Source organism: Microcaecilia unicolor, chromosome 9 (assembly GCF_901765095.1).
Source record: "Microcaecilia unicolor chromosome 9, aMicUni1.1, whole genome shotgun sequence".
NCBI classification, from domain to species: domain Eukaryota; kingdom Metazoa; phylum Chordata; class Amphibia; order Gymnophiona; family Siphonopidae; genus Microcaecilia; species Microcaecilia unicolor.
The window spans coordinates 89,522,716-89,535,843 of NC_044039.1; the positions used below are offsets into that span (position 1 = coordinate 89,522,716).

Here is a 13,128-nt window from a genome sequence, read left to right on the forward strand (position 1 = left end):
GGGGATGTTGACGAATAGCTGTTAGTAATGGTTCTAGAGCTAAATTAAATAATAATGGTGATAAGGGGCAACCCTGTCTAGTGCCTCTTGTTGGTGTGAAAGGTTTAGAAATTACTTCATTTATTTGAATATATGTAGTTGGTGACGTATATAAGACCTTTATTATATTAATTGAGTCTTCAGATAAACCATACCATTTCAGTACTTTGAACAGATATGGCCATTCTAAAAGAATAAAAGCTTTTTTAGCATCTAGTCCTATTGCAACCAAAAGATCTGAGGTTTCTTGACCATGTATTAATATATTAGAGAAAATTCTTGTGTTATCTGAAGAAGATCTCCCATGCATAAAACCAGTTTGATCTGGGTGTATGCTTTTGGTAAAAAATGTTGTAATCTCTCTGCAAGACTTTTGGCAAATATTTTGGCGTCTAAGTTTATTAAAGATAGTGGTCTATAATTTTGCACTAAACTGGGATCCTTATCAGGTTTCAGTAATACTATAATATTGGCTTCAGTGAAAGAACCCTTGATGTTACCAGTTTCTATCATGTAGTTGAAACAATCACATAAAATTGGAGATAATATGGATTTAAACGCTGCATAAAATTCAATCGGTAATCTGTCTGGTCCAGGTGCCTTTTTTATCGCCATGCTTTGAATAGCAACATTAATCTCATTAACTGTGATCTTTTTTTAGAACATCTCATTATCTTCTTCTGAAACAGTGGGATGATCTAATTTTTCTAAAAAATCATAATTTAATGACAACATCAATGTCTGAGGTATATAAATCTTTATAGAAAGATTGGAATCTATTTGCTATGTTTATATTATTTGTTAAGGGGACATTGTTCTCATCTTTGATTAAAGAGATGGTGTTTTTCTCTTTACGGGCTTTCAGATAATTGGCTAGAAGGTGTCCTGCTTTATTGCCTTCATAGTAGTATAATGCATTATTGTTGAAAATATCCTTGCTAGCTTTAGTTCCTAATAGAGTATTATATTTGAGTTTGGATGCTTTAAGTTTTTCTAGTATAAATATATCAGGTTAAATCAACATCATCTATATCGCCTACGTGGTCATCAAAATGCGGAGTCCCCCAAGGCTCACCTTTATCCCCGATCCTCTTCAACCTTATGATGATTCCTCTGGCCAAATCCCTGGCCAAATCAGGCCTTAACCCCTTCATCTACGCTGATGACATCACAATATTCATCCCTTTCCAATCCAACCTTACAGAAATCTTGGAGAAAATTATCACTGCCATGAACATCCTAACATCCTGGGCCAGCGCTTTCAAGATGAAATTGAACAAAGAAAAAACTCGATGCCTAATCCTTTCATCACAACACGCCATTCAGCTCCCAACCACCCTGACCACCCCCAACGTTACAATCCTAATATCTGACAATCTAAACATCCTAGGAGTAATATTAGACAACCACCTAACTTTGGAAACCCATGCAAAAGCCACGACGAAGAAGATGTTCAACATGATGTGGGTACTGAAAAGAGTAAAACCATTCCTTCCACAGAAAACTTTCCACAATCTAGTACAATCCACAATACTCACCCATGCCGACTACTGCAAAGCCCAAATCATGAAAAAACTCCAAACCGCCCAAAACACAGCAGCCAGACTCATTTTTGGCAAATCACGATTTGAAAGTGCAACACCACTATGTGAAAAACTTCACTGGCTCCCTATCAAAAAACGCATAAACTTCAAAGCCCACACAATGATCCACAAGATCCTCCAAGGTGAATCTCCAAGCTACATGGCCGACTTGATCGACCTACCAGCCAGGAACGGGTCCAAATCTTCTCGAACATATCTCAATCTTCATCTTCCCAATTGCAAAGGCTTCAAATACAAAACCTACTACGCATCCAACTTCTCCGTTATAGGCAGCAAACTCTGGAATGTAATACCTCGACACATCCGAACAACCAATGAACATCTACCTTTCCGAAAGCTGCTGAAAATGTACCTCTTCAAACAAGCCTATCCCAACAACCCAACTTAAATCTCGAACCTAATCCACACCACTAGCACCACCCATACTCCAATCCTCTCCCCCACGTCTCGTCCTATTGTCCTACTCTCTATAACTGGTTTACCTTTGTGATACGTTGTACCATACTTTGTTTTATCTCTGTGATACTCTATACCATACCTTGTAAGCCGCACTGAACCTGCTATCGAGCAGGAAAGAGCGGGGTATAAATGCTATAAATAAATAAATATGTGCTAGATCTAAAGATTTTATTGTATTTTCTAATTCCAATATTTCTTTGTTTAATTCTTTATTTCTAGAGGCTGTAAATAATATTATTTCCCCTCTGATAAATGCCTTAAAAGCATCCCAAAAATTATACCAAGAGGTTGCTGTATTCAACAATATTCATACCACGTTTGTTCAATAATGTTATACTTGTACCAAATACAGTCACCTCACATAACAGCCTTGTACTGTGTTGTTATCCACGTGAGCTATATCTCTTGTTGGCTCTTGTTGGTACGAACAGTGGCGCCATTTTGTGCAGACTCCTGAGGAGGATTAAACCTGTGTGAACTGCTGGTGAAATTGAAGTTAAACCCCTGAAGATGTCTTCGGGTGAAACGCATCGATTGCATAGGGTTTGACTGTGTTGAAAGTTGGGATTGAATCAGCTAACAGTGAAGCTATACAAGGCTATGCAAGTATCGTGAGCCAACAAGAGATATAGCTCACGTGGATAACAACACAGTACAAGGCTGCTTTTAACTCCTAAACCCTTGTTCACTTGTTCAGAATCCTTATTTTATCATCCTCACTTTATTATTCCCTTATCTCTTGTTTGTCCGGTTTGTCTGTCCTAATTAGATTCTAAGCTCTGTCGAGCAGGGACTCTCTTCATGTTCAAGTGTACAGCACCGCATACGTCTAGTAGCGCTATAGAAATGATAAGTAGTAGTAGTAAGGCTGTTATGCGAGGTGACTATCCAGCTTATAATCGAAAGACAAAAACGCCTATATTGCGACCTAAATCGGGAGATAGGCGTTTATCTCCCAAAAACGAATAACGCGGTATAATCGAAAGCCGAACTTGGATGTTTTCAACTGCACTCCATCGCGGAAGCGTACAAAGTTGACGGGGCGTGTCGGAGGCATGGTGAAGGCGGGACTGGGGCGTGGTTATCACCCGAACAGAGATGGGCGCCTTTCGCCGATAATGGAAAAAAAGTATACGTTTGTAGCTAGAATTTAGGGCACTTTTCCTGGACCCTGTTTTTTCACAAATAAGGCCCCAAAAAGTGCCCTAAATGACCAGATTACCACCAGAGGGAATCGGGGATGACCTCCCCTGACTCCCCCAGTGGTCACTAACCCCCTCCCACCACAAAAAATGATGTTTCACAACTTTTTATTTTCACCCTCAAATGTCATACCCACCTCCCTGGCAGCAGTATGCAGGTCCCTGGAGCAGTTGTTAGGGGGTGCAGTGGACTTCAGGCAGGTGGACCCAGGCCCACCCCCCCCCCTACCTGTTACAATTGTGCTGCTTAATGCTTAGTCGTCCAACCTTCCCAAACCCACTGTACCCACATGTAGGTGCCCCCCTTCACCCCTTAGGGCTATAGTAATGGTGTAGACTTGTGGGCAGTGGGTTTTGAGGGGGATTTGGGGGGCTCAACACACAAGGGAAGGATGCTATGCACCTGGGAGCTCTTTTACCTTTTTTTTTGTTTTTGTAAAAGTGCCCCCTAGCGTGCCCGGTTGGTATCCTGGCATGTGAGGGGGACCAGTGCACTACGACTCCTGGCCCCTCCCATGAACAAATGCCTTGCATTTATTCGTTTTTGAGCTGGGCGCTTTCATTTTCCATTATCACTGAAAAACAAAAATGCCCAGCTCACAAATTGTCGAATAAAACATGGACGTCTATTTTTTTTGAAAATACGGTTCAGTCCGCCCCTTCACGGACCCGTTCTCGGAGATAAACGCCCATGGAGATACACGTTTTCGTTCAATTATGCCCCTCCACATTTGGTACAAGTATCACATTATTGAACAAACGTGGTATGAATATTGTTGAATACAGCAAAACAAAGCAAACAAGATATCAAGTATTTGGAGTCAATGAATACGACCCAGTGTTGCAATCTCACCACTCCCTTCCTTTTAGAATGCGGCATAGTCGCAGTGATATTGAGGTAAGAAAAACAAATTTTCAGAAGACTCCAATCAGAAAATCCCCGTGCACTGCTCAGTCTGCCATCTTGACATGCCCTCATGGTGAAGTTTGAACAGGATTTTGTTGTGACATTTACTTCACTCCTCGTGATTGGAGATTAACAGTCTGAATACAGTGGGGCCAATACAGTAAGCCATGTTGCAGAGCTGCGGGTGGCTTTCTTTTCTACTGCGAGTGTAATACTGCACCATGCAGAAAGCTAAGTATATGCAAAAAATACACAGACAAAGTAAATAGAGGACAGGCCCCTGGAGAGTGCAAGGCAGAGCTAATTTTAGAAATTCCTCAGGATATATTCCCTTTCAAGAACTGAAAGCAGAGAGGGATGAATTAGAGGAGCAGAATCTTAAGTAGGAACAGGACAGACACACACTGCAGGTGGGACTCGATAGATTAACACTTAATGGTTAGAAATACGTAAATAAACTTAAGCTTCCTTCAGCTTCATTTTTGAAATTGTCTTATTCTCATAAAAAAATATTTCTGTGGTTCTGATTTTATGGAATTCCTTATCAATCAAAATACAAACAGAGCGGAATTATCTGAAGTTCAGGAAACTACTAAAGTTTAAGTTTGAAGTTCTGTACAACTCAATTTAAGTTAATCTAATGTGATTACTTAACTGTCCTGAGCTACTTGGGTTGAGATGATATATAAAAATATCTATTGTTGCTGTTGCTGTTGTTGCTTTGCTAGCAACTAGTGAATACGGATGTCCTGACCTTCTGTATCCAAATATCAAATTATCTCGTCTTCCGTACTCAGTTTAGAGCCATTCTCTCACCATGGAACGTTGTTCAAATGCCTCAGGATGAAGGAAAAGATACATTCTCAAAATACAAACTAAGGTTTGTGGCTGCCCCAACATTAACAGCAGGACAGGGGGGTCAGGATAAATAAGCTAAAATTAGTTTTACAAATAGAGGGGCCCTTTTACTAAGCCGCATAGGTGCCTCCACGCGCCCAACACTGCCAAATTGGAGTTATAACCTGGCTACCATGTGGCCCTTGCGGTAATTTCAATTTTGGCGCACGTCCGCTACGCACGTCTGAAAAATATTTTTTACTTTCTAATGTGTGGCAGCTACGCACATCAAATGGCACTTGACACATGTAGACCATTACCATCTGGTTACCGCATGAGACTTGACCGCTAGGTCAATGGCTTGTAGTAAGGTCTCTTCCTTTTCAACATCAACAAAATTCGCCCTTTCCTCACTGAGCACACCACCCGAACTCTCGTCCACTCTCTCATTACTTCTCGCCTCGACTACTGCAACTTACTCCTCACTGGCCTCCCACTCAGCCAACTATCCCCCCTTCAATCCATTCAGAACTCTGCCGCACGTCTTATATTCCACCAGAACCGATATACTCATATCACCCCTCTCCTCAAGTCACTTCACTGGCTTCCGATCAGATACCACATACAATTCAAGCTTCTCCTCCTTACTTACAAATGCACTCAATCTGCTGCTCCTCACTACCTCTCTATCCTCATCTCCCCCTACGTTCCTGCCCGTAACCTCCGCTCACAGGACAAATCCCTCCTCTCAGTACCCTTCTCCACCACTGCCAAATCCAGGCTCCGTTCATTTTGCCTTGCCTCACCCTATGCCTGGAACAACCTTCCCCAATCCCTACGCCAAGCCCCCTCCCTACCCATCTTCAAATCCTTGCTTAAAGATCACCTCTTCAATGCTGCATTTGGAACCTAACCTTTCGAACATATAGGTTGCCCCAATCTGTCTGACCTATCAGATTAACTGTACATTTGTCTTTTAGATTGTAAGCTCTTCGAGCAGGGACTGTCCTTCCATGTTAAATTGTACAGTGCTGCGTAACCCTAATAGCGCTTTATAAATGTTAAGTAGTAGTAGTAATAAGTAGTAGTGGTAAGGTCTCAGACCTAAAGTGGACGCGCAGCAATTTTCATTTTGCCGCACGTCCGTTTTCAGTTTTTAAAAAGGGCATTTTTTTTGTAGGTGCGCTAAAAAGTAATTCTGCACACGCTCAAAACCACTACCACAGAGCTTTTCCCATTGAAGACCAGAAAAAAAATGTAGAAATATATGAAATTCAAGGTATTAATGACATAGCTTTCAAATGAGGCTATCATAGTTAAATGGAGTGTCCCTGTGCAAAGTGAACATGACAATGAAATTTTGGAAACCACTGCTCCCAACTATAGTGAGAACTGAAAAAGAAATAATGAAACTGATGTCCTCAATCAATTAAATCTGATGACGGATATGGCTAATACTATACTACTATACTATACTATACTATAGAGGTTTTGTATACCACTTGCATCCTGATAGGTTTTGCTGCGGTTAACAAACCAATGCTGGGGTTTACTAAGCCGGTAGCCCTAGAAACAACTGACTAATATCGTCTCTTTCCCTCCTTGTGTGTCCCGCTGCTGCAGTCTATGGTGAATATTATTCGACATCAATCCCACGCCCTTTCTCATGACCGATTGTAAACTCCTAAATACCACAAGTATGTCTGTGTGCTGTAAATATTTGTGTTTGTATTATTTAACTCATCATGATGGTTCTCGAATGCGCAGTGTGTCAAGTGATCTAAAATAAATAAATAATAAGTTCAGCCCTGGCTATGCTGTCATACTGCAGTAGGGAAAGAATGTGCAACCTAAGCTGACAAGGAAAAGTTACTTGAGGCAGGAGAAAGAGGTTTTGGATGTCAGTGTTTAGCAAATGATCTTAATGCATGACAGGATGTGTTCCTATGTTTGTAAAACTGATAATCAGTGCTGCAAGTCACATTATAAATTCATACGTCGTTGGCAGTTATTTTGGAATGGTATTACATCAGTGGCATAGCCACGGGAAGCCTTGGGGGCCTGGGCCCCGCAGTTTTGGGTTCCGACCCCCAAGGTCTGCTGGTTTGGTTGGTGGGGTCTCTGATTCCCGCAAGAAGAAGCTTTCCTGCTGTGATATTTGGTACCGCACTGCCTGTCCTCCTTTCCCCCTTCTGCGCCCAAATGCTCAGTTTTAGTGAAATTGAGCATGCACAAGCTTTGTACATACTAAAACTGAGCATGCACATGGGGGCAAGCAGCTTGGTGCTGAATATCGCTGCAGGAAGGATCCTGCTGGCAGGGCTTGGGGAACCCCGCTAGCCCAGGTATGTGGGATAACGGCGGGGGTTGAGAGTGGTGGGAAGGCAGGGAAAAATGTGTCCCCCTCCCCTTTGGGCTCAGGCTCCCCCTAAAATTGAGGTCTGGCTATGCCTCTGGATTACATATCTCTCTAGGACTACTTTGACTCAGTCATGCAACATTGGCCTTCTTTGGTAGCTATTCTTTACCTATCCTAGCCATAGCAGATAGATTAAATGAATTCTTTCCTTCGGTCTTCACTGAGGAAGGTTTGGGACAGATACTGGTGCCAGAAATGGTACTCAAAGCTGACGAGTCAGAGAAACTGAATGAAATCTCTATAAACCTGAAAGATGTAATGGTGCAATTTGACAACTTGAAGAGTAGCAAATCGCTTGGACCAGATGGTATTCATCCCAGAGTACTGATAGAATTGAAAAATGAACTTGCTGAACTATTGTTAGTAATAAGTAATTTATCTTTAAAATCAAGCATGGTACCAGAAGATTGGAGGGTGGCCAATGTAATGCCTATTTTTTAAAAAGTTACCAGAAGTGATCCGGGAAATTATAGACTGGTGAGCTTGACGTATGTCTCAGTATGACAATACTTATGTTCTTATGCTTACTAATACTTCTCCTAGAAAATAAGTGGCTTGAGTTCTCTTGATCTACCATTTCCTCCTAAGGACTCACAATGTTAAAAAAAAAACAGTGTTAAACAATCAAGGCATTTGTTAAATGCTTCAGCCATTGGTTAAAAAGAAGTGCCCAAGCCATGTATGCCTCCTTGTAACCATCACACTTTTTAACCTCCATTGCATTTAGCCATCCAGACAGAACAGACCTTCTGATCATGGTTTAAAATAGATGGACAAGGGAAGGCGATGATGAAAGCATTTGCACCATCCAGTACACCCTTCTCTCCTGACCCAGCTTTGGAAGGTGAACAGGGGCTCTGGCACCATATCAGTCTTCTTAACCAGGCACTCTGCCAGCTTGCCTGCCTTCCACTATTTCAATTGTGAATTAATTTTTAATTCTTGGTCTGAATTACTTAATTGGAACTTCTTCATAGCTTTCACAGAAACAAAAATTATTAACTAATATACTTGGACAAGTACCAAAACAGCATTCATAATACATTCTTATCTCTTGAGACTGTAATGTGCTAAACAGTTCCAGACAGGATCCCAGCATTTCTATAAAGTCAAATTACTCTGCTCAGTAAGCAAATTTATTTACATATTTAGTTAAATACTACACCCAGATGAATTGAAAACACTGCAGTTTCAGTAGGGTCACACCCCTGTCTCTCTATCATTTCTATTACAGATACATTCAATTATTGTATTTTAAAAACTAAAAGGAATTATTTAATTTGGAACTGAAACTGACCCTGCAAAAATGTCACTGCAAACCACTGATGGATGCTTGTCTCAAAATATTTAGATTTGTTTTCAAGCTAACATCTGCATTCCATATAAATAAAGAGACTAGTATTCAAAATATTTGTCTGGGTAAGTTCAAGATATTCACGGTCAAATCTTAAGGAACTGATATTTAGCAGATGATTCACCTAAGTTATCTTTATGCAGGTTTTCTGTCATGGTATGCCGTCAAGTTGTAACATGCTGTAAGTGGTCCTAAACTTAACTGAATAATTTATGAACTTAGGACTAATATGTAGTGAGTTTTTGCACTAATTGGGGGCAATTTTCTCAAATAGGCACTGACATTTACATGTGTTATGCATATGAATGTTTAGAATTCTAGTATATCACAAATTGAAATCCCAAAAGTTCTTTTAATTGTGGGGGCAATAATGAAATAATATATTGAAATCCCAACACAAATGTATAAATAATTGTTAGGTAGTAAACTCTCATATCACACATTAACAGAGCCTTGGTCTGGCTGCAGGTTTCTGTCTAGTTAATTCTGCTCTCTTTGTTATATTGTATTTCTTTTTCTTATCTCTTTATTTCCTCTTGACTCTTTAAATATTGTTTCGATAACCCTGCATTAGGGTGATAGCCCTAAGAAAAATGTCGATGAGTTTCCACGACGTTGTATTGCTTCCAAATGGAAACCCATCGGCGTTTTTGTTAGGGCTATCACCGTAATGCAGGGTTATGGAAACATGGCCATATTGGTAATAGTCCTAAGTAAACACTTAAAAGATAAGTACATAAGTACATAAGTAGTGCCATACTGGGAAAGACCAAAGGTCCATCTAGCCCAGCATCCTGTCACCGACAGTGGCCAATCCAGGTCAAGGGCACCTGGCACGCTCCCCAAACGTAAAAACATTCCAGACAAGTTATACCTAAAAATGCGGAATTTTTCCAAGTCCATTTAATAGCGGTCTATGGACTTGTCCTTTAGGAATCTATCTAACCCCTTTTTAAACTCCGTCAAGCTAACCGCCCGTACCACGTTCTCCGGCAACGAATTCCAGAGTCTAATTACACGTTGGGTGAAGAAAAATTTTCTCCGATTCGTTTTAAATTTACCACACTGTAGCTTCAACTCATGCCCTCTAGTCCTAGTATTTTTGGATAGCGTGAACAGTCGCTTCACATCCACCCGATCCATTCCACTCATTATTTTATACACTTCTATCATATCTCCCCTCAGCCGTCTCTTCTCCAAGCTGAAAAGCCCTAGCCTTCTCAGCCTCTCTTCATAGGAAAGTCGTCCCATCCCCACTATCATTTTCGTCGCCCTTCGCTGTACCTTTTCCAATTCTACTATATCTTTTTTGAGATACGGAGACCAGTACTGAACACAATACTCCAGGTGCGGTCGCACCATGGAGCGATACAATGGCATTATAACATCCGCACACCTGGACTCCATACCCTTCCTAATAACACCCAACATTCTATTCGCTTTCCTAGCCGCAGCAGCACACTGAGCAGAAGGTTTCAGCGTATCATCGACGACGACACCCAGATCCCTTTCTTGATCCGTAACTCCTAACGTGGAACCTTGCAAGACGTAGCTATAATTCGGGTTCTTCTTACCCACATGCATCACTTTCTATTATTGAAACCTATTAAAATTTCAATAATATATGCAGATGTATGTTTCTACAAATATTGTATTGTTTAAAATTAATAAATAAAGTTTGGGGAAAAAATTTGGATTAGAGTTAAGTTTAAATAATGCGGAAATTTGAATTTTAATGTTGGGAAAATAGATTGCACGCTAACATCTGTAGAGCCAATGATGATCTAGGTAAGGCACAGGGCTGTGTACCCTGTGTGAAAAGAGTTACCTCCAAGGATCTGTTAGTGTGGGATACGAGAGTTTACTACCTAACAATTTATTTATAAATTTGCGTTGGGATTTCATTATAGAATACTAGTATATGCATGCATATTTTTATTTATTTATTTATTTATTAGAATTTATTTACCACCTTTTTGAAGGAATTCACTCAAGGCAATGTACAGTAAGACTAAATCAAACATGAGCAGTAGGCAATTACAGCAGTAAAAATATTCAAATAACAATACAAAATATGGCATTGTATACTACTTACAATGTCAACACAATACGTAATAGAACATTTTAATAGACAGTGAAGGGTATAAGCAAAGATGGGACATATAGATAGGTAAGAGAGTAAAGAAAAGTTAGAAAGTAAGTTGACTAATTTAACGAAAGGTGCTCATGAGGTCAGAGAGATGGTTAAATATTATCTCAGCTAGGGTAGGAGTGAACAAACATGTCCTGCTTCAGTATGTGCAGCCCGTGTCACTCCTTGTGTGTGTGAGTGAGACTGACAAGTTAGTTACTTCTTAGTGTATTGCAGTAATTTAGTCTTGATATTATCATGGCATGCACAGCTGGGATAAGATTTACCTTCTCGATGTAAGGAGAGAGGCAGCGTAGCTGTTGTAAATAGTAGAAGCAGCTCTTGAAGCTTTCTTGGATTTGGGGAATCAGAGTAAGTGTTGAATCTAACTGTATTCCAAGGTTCCTGACTTGTGATTTGAGGGGGAGTTTGTACTTCCCAAAAGGAGTAGCAGTGGGATTTGAACTGGCCACCTCTGGATTTCAAGTTACAGGTGCTCTAACCACTAGGCCACTCCTCCGCTCTTGGGTTCAGGCAGTTTGTTGTGTTTACCTCATTCTTGAATTGATGTTAGACAGGTAATCAGTTTATTCAAGGCTGTAGGTAAGTAAGTTTAAATGGTATGAGGAGCTGCACATCATCCGTGTAGATGCAGAACTGAATATCCATTGACTAAATCAGCTCAGCTAGTGGCTTGAGGTAGATATTGAACAAATAGGTGACAATATCGATCCTTACCCCACAGGTCAGTGCCCATGGTGGCAATGAGTTGCTGCCATATATTGTGGATTGTTGCCTGTCTGATAGATAGGATCTCTGAACCAGGCAAGTACTGTTCCATTGATACCTGTTTCTATGAGTCATGCTAGCATGATACCATGATCCATAGTGTCAAAAGCTGCTAAGAAATCTAGCAGTACTAACACCGAGGCGAATCCCTTGTCTCAGTTTTTGTGAAGATCATCTAGAAGGGATACGAGGACCATTTCTTTTCCATAACTGGGTCTGAATCCAGATTGACATGGATCTAGCCAGTTTCTCTCTTCTAGCCAAACATTAAGTTGAACACAAACTGTTTATTCTATAAGTTTCCCTGGAAATGGAATGTTGGATACTGGCCAGTATATGTATGCACGTACACACCAACATGCCAAATTTCCACCTAAGTGCTATTCTGGAAATATACACGAATCTTGCATAGCACATATTTGCAAGGGGTGCATACACATGGGCGGAGCCTAGGTAAGGAAGCGCATTTATGCACATTGGAGCAATTGTATAAAGGGTGCTAAAAATTAGCTGCTAGATTCTATATAGTGTGCCTAGAGATCTATGCCAAAATCCAGGTGTATTCTATAACAACAAGTGTAACTTAATTGGCTTAACAAGCCAATCAATGTATTTAACAGCACTTAATAAGCAATAATGAGCACTAATTGGCAATAATTAGAAGTTACATGCATAACTCGCAAAGCGAATTCTGTAATGTACTGCACCTAAATTCTATAGCATGCAGTTGAAAAGGGGTGTGGCTATGGGCAGGAAAATGGGCATTCCAAAATTTACACACGTTGTTATAGAATACGATCCAGTGCATGCAAATCTACGTGCAGGGATCTATGCCACATTTTCATTGGTGTAAATGGACGCACATAGTTATAAGCGCTGGGATATCAACTAAGTGTATTCTACATACCATGCCTAAATCTAGGCGTTGCTTATAGAATACACTTAGGTGGAAATGTCTACCGTGCGGATTTTTTAGGCGTCATATATAGAATCTGGCCCTAGATGTCCAAATTGGTATTTAGGTGCCAACACTTACACCATGTAAAAGGCAGGAGTAAATCATAGCACCAAAATGTTGGCACTTAGCCATGCAACTTACAGTATTCTATCTTGTCAATATTCAGCCCATGGGAGGCAAGCTGGCTAAGTGTCGAAATTGGTTCTGAGCCTGGATATTCAATGCTGGGCTGTTTCATGAAATACCTAGCCACCCACCTGGGGTTACCCCGCAGCCACTTAGAGGGTCTATTCCCAGCACAGCTCAGGTTCACCTGCACCTGCCGCTTGTGCTCTCTAGCACCCTCCTCCCATTGACTGGGTCACAACTGCTTCTGGGTGAGTCTCTCACTGTCCAATTATCCCTAGTGATTTCTAGGGTACTGGAGCC

At 40.7% G+C, this 13,128-nt stretch overlaps 1 long non-coding RNA gene across 1 annotated transcript; it reads right to left on the minus strand.

Annotated features, from left to right (window-relative positions):
* Window positions 1-397: 397 nt before the first annotated feature.
* Window positions 398-12,783, minus strand: LOC115477160. Its single transcript, XR_003943286.1, has 3 exons — window positions 12,772-12,783; window positions 3,582-3,584; window positions 398-500 (listed from the first exon to the last, which is right to left on the minus strand). It is a non-coding gene; the product is annotated as an uncharacterized LOC115477160 (long non-coding RNA).
* Window positions 12,784-13,128: the final 345 nt, after the last annotated feature.